At 46.1% G+C, this 8357-nt stretch overlaps 1 long non-coding RNA gene across 2 annotated transcripts; it reads left to right on the plus strand.

The window, feature by feature from the left end:
- Positions 1-3434: 3434 nt before the first annotated feature.
- Positions 3435-5684, plus strand: LOC124510060 (uncharacterized). Of its 2 annotated transcripts, none has more exons than XR_006961587.1 (3): positions 3435-3999; positions 4463-4608; positions 4887-5684. It is a non-coding gene; the product is annotated as an uncharacterized LOC124510060 (long non-coding RNA). The 2 variants fall into 2 exon arrangements; XR_006961588.1 differs by having other exon boundaries at positions 3435-3908.
- The last annotated feature ends 2673 nt before the right edge of the window (positions 5685-8357 follow it).

Here is an 8357-nt window from a genome sequence, read left to right on the forward strand (position 1 = left end):
AAAATGGAAATAAAGACACTGTCACTTTTGGGGGGAGGATAACATGAAATAAAAGATGGAAAGTGCCTGGTATAGCCAGTGGCATACAGTAGGCACTCAACAAATGGTTGTTCATTTCACTCCGGTTTCTCTCTATGGATTGTCCCCTCAAATACCCCAATGTTCTGCTCCCTGCTCTTAAACCACTCTTCCTTCCTTCCTGTCTCCTGTACATTCACTGATTACCACGCGATGGTGCCCTAGTTGTGTCTCCCCAGGGAAGCTGCCTCCCACGGCTTCGTTCTCACTGATACACCCCTTTCTGAGCCTGTTGATTTCAGTTTGGCCCTTGGTCACTGTATCCCCTCTTGGATTGTCCCTTCTAGGACACTGGGTGTAAGTTTTGTCTTCCATGTAGACTGTAGTTTCTCAAGTTTAGGAAACTGGGCTCGTTGCTTTGTATGATTCCCAACAGGTCACTAAGTGAGCAATAGTGTTTTAGAAGAGACCTGGGGGTACGGGTGGGTGTGTGGCAATGGAAAGTTACCCAAAGTGATGGGGAAACCAGCTGGGGCACTTCTGTTTGGGGATTTCCCTGGACCATGACCTGTACCAAGCCCCTTGCTTTGTAATCCTGCCATACCCTTTATTTTCTATACCTATTTCTTCCCATGGTGCCTCTTTGAATTGGCAAAGGTGCTGTGGGATGGAGAACGTTGGGAATCTCAAGACATAGGCCAGTGAGTACATCCTTCACAGGCAGGATGAAGGGCCCTTAAAATCTTATGCTCTTCAGATCTCTCAAGGCTTCCCAAGCCCTACCCCCATCCTGCCAGTCCTGTTCTGGACTAGGCATCTCTCTTGGTGGGGGAGGGGCGCAGGGAAGAACTCTCTTTTCTCTCTGCAAACAGCTCAGGCATAGGGGGACAGTCTAGATCCAGACACATGGGCCAGCTGAAGAATCTGAGAATCAGAGTAACAGCTCTGGCATCCAGGGTTGGGATTATTCATCCAGCAACAGTCTGTGAGCAGTGGTCTGCTGTTAGAGGTGATTGTTGTTGAGGATGAGACCCTAACAATTTTCTTGACACATTTTACTTTCTTTTCATCCATCTGGGTTTATTCTGTCATTTACACAGTTTGCCTTCTGCTCTGGGGCTGCTATTCAAGGACCAATCCTGGATGATACTTGGTCAGGTGTAGGCTTTGAGTTTGTTCAGCCCAAGCTGATACACCTGTATTATGCTCAGATTGGATGCCTCAACAGCCTGACCTATCTCCTCCTATTTACCATCTGCTTTCTACTTTACCCAAACCAAATCACCCTTGTACTCTTCCCTATACTTCAGGATTGTAAAATGTAAAATGCTAGAGCTGGAAAGACTACCTAGTTTACCTTGTTTCTCTCGCCATGGATGGGGAGAGAGACCCAGGGCCTGGGAGTAACTTGCTGTGTGCTCATATGGCCTCTGAACATAAATAGCTGTGTGCTTGCCTACCCCAGGATCAGAGCCTACCCTCAGGTTATTTCCCATCACCCACTCTTATATTCGCTGTGTCTGAATCAGTGACTCCCTTCTCATTATTCCTTCTACTACCAATCTTAAAAAGCACCTTCTCCATGAAGCCTCTTTTGATCAATTCAGCTCATTGTTCATCCTTTACTAGTGGGTGGTTTGTGCTCTGTTAATTTTCACTTAGTATTTTTTCTTCTCCATGAGTTCCTGTAGGATTATTTCAATGTGTTCATTGTCATCCCCGTGAGTCTGGCAGCGCCCTGGGGGTAGAGTCCATTCTAGGAATACTTGAAGGCCATCATCTTTTTCTTCTGGATCCTCATCGTTTGTCCAGCTCAGAGCTATAAACTCAAGGATGCTTAGTGCAAGAGGCTGGTAGCATTGCCTGATGACCCAGGTCACAAAGCCTTTTTGTGCCAAGGGTGCGTCTGGGGTAAGACTTTGAGGAAGAAGAATTTTCTGTGACTCCTATGCTGGAATCAGTCTCTAAGGGCCGGGGTTCACCCCCTGCAGTGCAGAGGTTTTGTTGCTGGACAGGATGTGAACATCCTTGATTTTCTCATGGTCAAGTTAAGTAACTTGTCTGGGGTCACACTGTGACACATTCATTGCCAAACCTGTTCCTTTTGCCAAGTCAGTCCTCCTATGTGCTTTCTTGCTCAACCCATGCAGAATTCTAGAATTCTCAGGCAGGGAGGGAATCCATGGTGGGGTAGGTGGGGTGGGGTCATGTCATACATTTTCCTAAACAGAACACATGGAAGTCAGAGCCACCAAAGGGGTTGTGCATTTACCTGTGGTCACCCATTTCAGCATTCCACACCCAGTTTAGCTATTCTTGCAAATGTCTAAATTTCTGCTACTGTAGTTTGATTCTGAGCCCCTCACTCTGTTTTTCCTGCCAATATGGGAATGGGCAGATGTCTATGCTCATTTGCCTAAAAAAGTTACTTGAAAAATTATTTTCCAAATTAAAGTACCATGGTTTCTTGATTTTTTTCCCCCTTGCTCAAGGCCCAGCCCAACTTCCTGCTGCCAAGTCCAGACCCATCTCTTCTTATCACTCACAAACACTAGTGGTTCCATGGCCAAAGGAAGACAGCAGCTGGCCACTTGGGGCCATGGCCCTTCAGGGACTAGGGCTCTCTGCGACACAGTGAAAACCCAGAGAAGATGCAGTAGTTTATAGGAAGTGCAACATTCTGGGACTTTTTCCAAATGACTTTAAGATAAAGCAATTTCTGAAGAGGTTTAAGCTAAGCACCAAGGTAAGCACCTGGATGTCATCGTGCCCAATCTCTGATTTTAGAAACAAAGAACTGAATCTCAGAGCTAGCTAGTGGCAAAGCTAAGGACTGATCAGGGCCACAGACCTCTTGACTGCTCAGGGAAACCAGAACCTTCTATGTTTGGTTGTGCTGTGTTGGAATTGAAGGAGGAAGCAAAACACACATGCTGTAAGTTGTGGGGACAGATGACTTCCCTATGGATCACTTGCTGCCTACTCCTTTGTCCCCAACAAGGTACCAGGCAGAGTCAAAGCTTCCACAGGTGCAGTCCTACCCTGCTTTGCAGTTCGGAGACCTGTATTAAGGGGCCATGGGGCTTTGGTTTCACTTGTAGATATGCCTGTGCTCTTTCTTAAGCTTTGGCTCTGCCCTTACCAAATCTGGGCCTTATCTTAGTTGGCTATAAAATGGGGAGAATCATCCCAATTGCCTTGTCTACTGCCCCAAGGCAGTACATCTAAGAAATACTTTGAGTTCCTCAAAGGGAGGGGTGAGGGAAGAGATTGCTCCAACAAGAGGGCATGATTCTCATGAAGGTGGGGAGACCAGCGCATTAAAATCCAACAGCTGTTGGCCTACAGTGCTGGTCAGTTAGAATGCATGGGAGTCAACCTCATGAGTATTGACTGTGTTAGATATTTCTCTTGAATTATTTGCACGATAACCCTATGGTGTGGGGTCTAATTTTATCGGTTTTATGGAGAAGAAACTGGAAGTCAGCGAGAAAGCTGAAATAACTTGCCCAAGGTCACTCAGCTAAGTGGTGGAGCTGGGCTTCAAGCCCAAACGGCCCTACTCCAAGCTCAAGTTCTTAGCTAAGGTGCTTCCCTAGACCCCAGCTTGAAGTGGCAGTACAAAACGAAAGTGAGTCTTTCCCCCTCCCCAAAGGAAGGGACTGTGTGACCTGGAGAGTAAGAAGGAAGATCCGTGAGAGGAAGAACTAAAGGGGTCGGGATGAGAGACTTTAGGAACTGCTGGATGCGAGTGGTGGCAACTGCTCGTTTCTCTTCCTCTCAAGCTACTCAGCTCCTGTTCTTCACGTGGACAAGTGTAACTGAGGCTCACCCTCTCCAGCCTGCAGGAGGTTTGTGCAAGCCCACACTATGGCCCTGACATCACCTCTGTGAGCAACGTGGTACTTTTGCAGAACTACAGTCCTCCAGGGACTTCAATTTGTATGGGAATGACAAGCACAGACGAAAGAAAAGTGAAGTGTAGGTTTGAGCTCCCATTGCCCCACCCCCAAGTCAATTTCCTATGAAGCTATAAAACTAAAGCTTCAGAGTCTCTCACTGGCACCAGCCCTACCCAAAGCCCCGTACCTAGTATTACATTAGTAACTACACACACATTTAGATATGTTTTTCTTAGAGAGCTTCCCTTCCAAACATATATGATTCAGGACCCCATCAAACCTGTCCCCTCCCCTCCCCTCTAATCAGCTAAATGTCAGAGTCCCACAACCCCCTGAGAAACACCAGTGAAACCCTCTCCTCCTGGAGCCCTCCCACACAGTATGAGCCTTGATTGAAGGTGTGATTCAGCTCAGAGTAGCTGGGTTAAGTTTTTGTAAAGAGGTTGCCGGGTGTGCACTTTAGTAGACCTCAAAGCCACCAGAAGGTAGGAGCTTAGTGTACTTTCTTTGTAACGATGACTCTCTATGATTTCTATCCATAGATAGAAGCTTGCAGGCACCGATACGATTCCACAAAGACATACAAAGTGACTATTTACATACGAGTCCATGAGCTCCTGACCATCCACGTGTGTGGACATACGTAAGCATGCCTGTGTGCCAACGCTTCTTAGATCTGTTCCATCAAGTGAGTCACTTTTGCTACAGGGACCTTGGAGGTAGAGTCATTCTCTGGGACCAAAGATACCCAGTTTATTCCAGGGGTCTATAGAACTGGGCTTCTAGACATCCACGAACAGCCAGGGCTGTTTTAGCTAGAGGCACACAGGTTCTTCACTACTAGATTGTGGGACAGGTTTAGAGGACACGGAGGGGGCTCTGGACTGAGGGGAATCAGGGGAATGAGGGAATGTGAAGTGGAAATGAAGACCAATAAATTATGCCTTCATATCCCTTCCTCATTAGCCTCCATCCTGGACGTGGCCCATTTCTTCACACCTACCCAGCCTTCACCAAGGTTTGCTGGCTGTAATGATACAGTTCAGCTAGCTGAAGCAGAGAAGGGGTATTTACTGCAAGGATCTTGGAGGGTTCCAGAAGATTCATGGACCGAGATGCTGCAGATCACTGAGGGGCTGGTACCAGGAACGTGAATCATCAGAAAGCCAGGCCTCAGTCTCTCACTCACTGAGGCCCCATGGCCACTCTTTTCTGCTTTCCTCGGCACTCCTGCATTCTGCTCTCTCCCCAGGCCTGATTTTTCTGCATTCTGAGCGGTTTGTAAAAGACTGCAACTACACAGTGCCAGAGGCTCTTGTCTTTAATTCAAAGGATCAGAAAAAATTGATGAATGCTCTGAAGTCTCTAATCCCAGTTCCTGGGAGAGAGACTAATGGCTCAGTCCAGGTCAGGTGTCCACCCTCCAATCAGCCACATCCAGGGGACCAGGGTCACACTGGGGACACATCATAAATGGTGTCCCAAGTCAAATGGTTTGTTCTCCCTGAAAACCCTTAGCTAATCTTATGGGAGAAGTCCCCTCTCCCCTGGGTTCCCATAGCACTTTATCTGCCCCTCTCCCATGGAACTTATTGCTTCTTACCTTGTGTCAATATTGCTGTTATAAAAATCTTATCCACCATCCCACATATCCATAACTTTCTTGTTCATTTGTCTTCGTATATCTCACAGCTCGTGCAAACCAAAAATTGAACATGTGATCAATAAGTAGTTTAAATTATGATAATCTCCAAATAAATCAATTTTCAGGAAACTTAACTTGCTCAAGTCTTTCATTTAATCTCACTCACAATTTCATTAAATACAATTAATTTACCCAGTTAATTAATTCAACTAATTTTAATTGAGTGCATCCTACATACCAAGCACTGTCTTGGCTGTGCAGAGGCTATATCACTACACAAGACAAAGGGAGTCCTTACCCCACTGAGGTTCCAAGTTACTGGTGGAGACCATCAACAAACAGTGTTCACTATGACCTAACCTTCACGCTGGGTGCTAGGCTAGAGATGTGTAAGTCTCTAGCACTGCCCCAAGGAGCCCAGCTTCCCTGGGAATCACCGAGAAGTCCTCAGATATGTTACTGTATTCCAGGGCAGAGAAGAGTTGCAAGACTTCCAAGAGAGAGTCGTTTTACTACTAGGAGAGAAGGGGGTTGCCGAGGGTGGTTTCACTGAGATCAGTGACACATGACTGAACTTGAAGGGTGAGTATAAATTTGCTAGGGAGAATGTGAGTTATACACGTGAGTGTGTTTGATGGGTTGGGAACAGGGGAAAGGAGCTGGGAGTGATGGTGGTCAGAGCCTTCCAGATAGGCACATACAAAGCAGATTTCAAGCACTGTGAAACCACCACTGTGTCTAGAACATGGTGAGGCATTCAGTGTGTCTGGAGCACAAGGAACATGAGGGAAAATAATGGTGAAATTGGCCAGGGACCTTGCCTGGCCTTGTGTGCTAAACCCAGGAGGTCATAAGTTAAGTATCAAGAGTCAGCATCTGGAAGGCAATGATTGCTACTTTAGGCATGGGGCCAGGCAGAGCCTGGAGACCAACAAAAATACCTGGTCAGGAACATAGTCTAGAAGGTCCCAAGATGAAGCATTGCACCAGTGCTGCGGTCATTGACCTCTGGCTCATGGAGAGAGATGGCTGGATGGTGAGATGACATTTTCACTCTCAAATTGCAATCTTCCTCAGAAAGCACCGAATCTTCCAACTTTCACTCCCTTGTGAGTAGAGTGGGATTTTCTAGATTTTGCAATTGAATTTAAGAAATCAAAAGAAAAATACATTTGTAGTTAAAAAAAAAAAAAGGCCAGCAGAAAGGGATCTGTATACCCATACATCTTTTGAGTTACAGTCTTATTCCCCATGTCCTCTTAGCCGATGATATGATGAGGGTTAGAGATGAGTGATTTCCAGAGACTGCTTTGTCCTGGGATATTGTTCCTCATGGGACTGCAAGTCTGTTCTCTGCTGCCCTGAGATGCCAAGCAGAGGTAGAAGGGAGCCAACTTCTTGGGAGCTTTCCCAGGTTGAAGTCAACACTGTTCATACCCTGGTCCCATCCTACTTCTCCAGCCCTGTGTCCATCCTCTTCCTACTCCAGATGAGCCTTTCTCAGCCATGTTGGCCCTCCTGCCTCTCTCAGATGTTCATATCTGCAGGACAGTCTTAGACAACATTTTTCCTCTTCTGTGCCTGTCAAACATCACTTATCATCCACATCAAACCCAAAGGTCCTGTCTCTGTGAAGACATCCCCGATCCATTTGACCCCAAAGCCCCTTCTTCTGTATTCTCCTAGCACCTTAGACTTAACTTCTATTACCACTCTCACCTCATAATATTACTTTTGTTCTCATGTTTAGTCAACTGAATTTTTTTTTTTGAGTTCAGGGATTAGACTTCAATCATCTCTGCACTCCTAGGCACTAACAACAGTGCCTGACCTCAGTGAGTGCTCTATTTGTTAATAGAGGGTGGTTTATCTGGGCATCTTGTCTGTTGGGATCGGGTAGTATGAATATGGCTTTGGGAAGAATTCCAACAAGCAGAAAGTGGGGAAAGGGCATTCCAGATGGAAGAGATAGTATGAGCAAAGGCATTGAGGTGGAGAGCATGGATGAATACGGAGCCTGGAGGGAAGGAGGAGAGAAGGAAGGAGAGAGAATATTAAGTGCCAAGCATGGAGTTGGGCTCCCTCACATGCATTGTTGCACTAGGCCTTTACAGAAACTTGGTGAGGTGGCTACTATTCACCTCACCAAAGAGACGGAGGCCCACAAAAGTCATATAGCTCAAGTTGGTGATAGCGACAGGAGTAGACCAGTTTTGTTAGACTCTAAAGCCCATGCTTATCAAGGCTTTAGAGAAAAGTAAGCAATTCAAGTTGGAGCCTGGAGTAAGTGAAAAGAAACAAAGGGAGGGAAGTGCAGAAAGATGTATATTACAGAGTTATATTGTTAATAATATCTAGGGGTTTTGACGGCCTATCGTGGACCAACACCTGTGCTAGGTATTTGATTTTAATTTTTTAATTATTTCCATTATCTTTTCTTCAAGAGAAGGAATACAAGCATGGAAGGGGCAGAGGGAGAGAGAGAGAGAGAGAGGGAAAGAGAGAGAGAGAGAGAGAGAGAGAGAGAGAGAGAGAGAGAGAATCTTAAACAGGCTCCACTCCCAGCACAGAGCCTGACATGGGGCTCAATCTCACGACCATGAGATCATGACCTGAGCCAAAATCAAGAGTTGGATGGTTAACTGACTGAGCACCCCAGGCACCTCTAGGCACTTTAAATATATCACCTCATTAAAATAAACAGTCAGCCTTATAAGGTGATTACCTTCAATTTACAGATAAGGGAATTAAATCTCAGAGAGGTTCCGTCATCTGCCCAAGGTCACCTACCC

Source organism: Lynx rufus, unplaced genomic scaffold (assembly GCF_022079265.1).
Source record: "Lynx rufus isolate CCGP_SWC_20201006 ecotype Redwood Valley unplaced genomic scaffold, mLynRuf1.p SCAF_15, whole genome shotgun sequence".
NCBI lineage: Eukaryota > Metazoa > Chordata > Mammalia > Carnivora > Felidae > Lynx > Lynx rufus.